Source organism: Pleurodeles waltl, chromosome 5 (assembly GCF_031143425.1).
Source record: "Pleurodeles waltl isolate 20211129_DDA chromosome 5, aPleWal1.hap1.20221129, whole genome shotgun sequence".
Classification (NCBI taxonomy): domain Eukaryota; kingdom Metazoa; phylum Chordata; class Amphibia; order Caudata; family Salamandridae; genus Pleurodeles; species Pleurodeles waltl.
In genome coordinates this window covers 572,314,765-572,317,877 of record NC_090444.1, presented here as the reverse complement: position 1 = coordinate 572,317,877, position 3,113 = coordinate 572,314,765, and positions in this window count along the sequence as shown.

Below are 3,113 nucleotides of genomic sequence, written 5' to 3'. Positions count from 1 at the left end.
GCGCAACGTGGACACAACCAAATTTTTGAAGGAAAACAGAGGTGTTTTTTGCAAAGTCCCTACCTGTAGATTTTGGCCTGTAGCTCAGCCGCCACCTAGGGAAACCTACCAAACCTGTGCATTTCTGAAAACTAGAGACCTAGGGGAATCCAAGATGGGGTGACTTGTGTGGCTCGGACCAGGTTCTGTTACCCAGAATCCTTTGCAAACCTCAAAATTTGGCTAAAAAAACACATGTTCCTCACATTTCTGTGGCCGAAAGTTCTACAATCTGAGAGGAGCCACAAATTTCCTTCCACCCAGCGTTCCCCCATGTCTCCCGATAAAAATGATACCTCACTTGTGTGGGTAGGCCTAGCGCCCGCGACAGGAAACGCCCCAAAGCGCAACGTGGACACATCACAGAAAATAGACCTGTTTTTAGCAAAGTGCCTACCTGTAGATTTTGGCCTCTAGCTCAGCCGCCACCTAGGGAAACCTACCAAACCTGTGCATTTCTGAAAACTAGAGACCTAGGGGAATCCAAGATGGGGTGATTTGTGTGGCTCGGACCAGGTTCTGTTACCCAGAATCCTTTGCAAACCTCAAAATTTGGCTAAAAAAACACATGTTCCTCACATTTGTGTGGCAGAAAGTTCTGGAATCTGAGAGGAGCCAAAAATTTCCTTCCACCCAGCCTTCCCCCACGTCTCCCGATAAAAATGATACCTCACTTGTGTGGGTAGGCCTAGCGCTCGCGACAGGAAATGGCCCAAAACACAACGTGGACACATCACATTTTTTCATAGAAAACAGTGCCTACGTGTGGATTTTGGCCTCTAGCTCAGCCGGCACCTGGGGAAACCTAGCAAACCAGCGCATTTTTGAAAACTAGAGACCTAGGGGAATCCAAGATGGGGTGATTTGCGGGGCTCTGACCAGGTTCTGTTACCCAGAATCCTTTGCAAACATCAAAATCTGGCCAAAAAACACTTTTTCCTCTCATTTCGGTGACAGAAAGTTCTGGAATCTGAGAGGAGACACAAATTTCCTTCCACCCAGCGTTCCCCTAAGTCTCTCCATAAAAATGGTACCTCACTTGTGTGGGTAGGCCTAGCGCCCACGAAAGGAAATGGCCCAAAACACAACGTGGACACAACATATTTTTTCACAGAAAACAGAGGTGTTTTTTGCAAAGTGCCTACATGTGGATTTTGGCCTCTAGCTCAGCCGGCCCCAGGGGGGGGGGGAAATGCCCTAAAATAAATTTGACCCCCCACCCCTCCAAACCCCCCCTGCCCAGGTGCGACCCTTGCCTACGGGGTCGCTACCCCTGCGTGACATTGGCGCCAAAAAACAAATTCCCGGTGCCTAGTGGTTTCTGCCCCCTTGGGGGCAGATTGACCTAAAATCGACCAATCTGCCCCCAAAGGGGGCAGAAATGCTCTAAATACAGTTTGCCCCCCAGGGAAGCGACCCTTGTCTGATGGGTCGCTCCCCATCTCTAAAAAAACAAACAAAAAACAACAACAAAAAAAAAAACATTTGCCCTGGCGCCTAGAGGTTTCTGCCCCCAGGGGGGGGCAGAAATGGCCTAAAATAAATTTGCCCCCCCAAACCCCCCCCACCCCCCCACCTCGGAGCGACCCTTGCCTACTGGGTCGCTCCCCCTGCGTGACATTGGCGCCAAAAAAACGAATCCCCGGTGCCTAGTGGTTGCAGATTGACCTAAAATCGACCAATCTGCCCCCAAGGGGGGCAGAAATGGTCTAAACACAGTTTGCCCCCCAGGGGAGCGACCCTTGTCCGATGGGTCGCTCCCCATCTCTAAAAAAAACAAACAAACTAAAAAAAAAACACTAAAAAAAATTTGCCCTGGCAACAAGAGGTTTCTGCCACCCACATTAGTAGCCCTGTAATCATGTCTCAGACCTGGGGGCAGAAATGGCCTAAAATAAATTTCCCCCCCGAACACCCCCCCCCCGTTTCCTCCCCCCCCCCCCCCCCCCCGGAGCGACCCTTGCCTACGGGGTCGCTCCCCCTGCGTGACATTGGCGCCAAAAAACAAATCCCCGGTGCCTAGTGGTTTCTGCCCCCTTGGGGCAGATTGACCTAAAATCGACCAATCTGCCCCCAAGGGGGGCAGAAATGGTCTAAACACAATTTGCCCCCCAGGGGAGCGACCCTTGCCTGATGGGTCGCTCCCCATCTCTAAAAAAAACCAACCAAACAAAAAAAAAACACAAAAAAAAAATTTGCTCTGGCAACAAGAGGTTTCTGCCCCCCCTGGGGGCAGATCGGCCTAATAATAGGCCGATCTGCCCCCAGGGGGGGCAGAAATGGCCTAAAATAAATTTGCCCCCTGAAACCCCCCCCCCCCCCCGGAGCGACCATTGCCTACGGGGTCGCTCCCCCTGCGTGACATTGGTGCCAAAAAACAAATCCCGGTGCCTAGTGGTTTCTGCCCCCTTGGGGCAGATTGACCTAAAATCGACCAATCTGCCCCCAAGGGGGGCAGAAATGGTCTAAACACAGTTTGCCCCCCCAGGGGAGCGACCCTTGTCTGATGGGTCGCTCCCCATCTCTAAAAAAACTAAAAAACAAAAATAAAAACACAAAAAAAAATTTGCCCTGGCAACAAGAGGTTTCTGCCCCCAGGGGGGGCAGAAATGGCCTAAAATAAATTTGCCCCCGAACACCCCCCCCGTTCCCCCCCCCCCCGGAGCGACCCTTGCCTACGGGGTCGCTCCCTTTGCGTGACATTGGCGCCAAAAAACAAATCCCCCGTGCCTAGTGGTTTCTGCCCCCTTGGGGCAGATTGACCTAAAATCAACCAATCTGCCCCCAAGGGGGGCAGAAATGGTCTAAATACAATTTGCCCCCCAGGGGAGCGACCCTTGCCCGATGGGTCGCTGCCCATCTCTAAAAAAAAAACAAAAAAAAAAAAAAAAACACAAAAAAAAAATTTGCCCTGGCGCCTAGAGGTTTCTGCCCCCCCTGGGGGTAGATCGGCCTAATACCAATAGGGCGATCTGCCCCCAGGGGGGGGCAGAGATGGCCTAAAATAATTTGGCCCCCCCCACCCCCCACCCCCCCGGGGAGCGACCCTTGACTACAAGGTCGCTCCCCTTGTG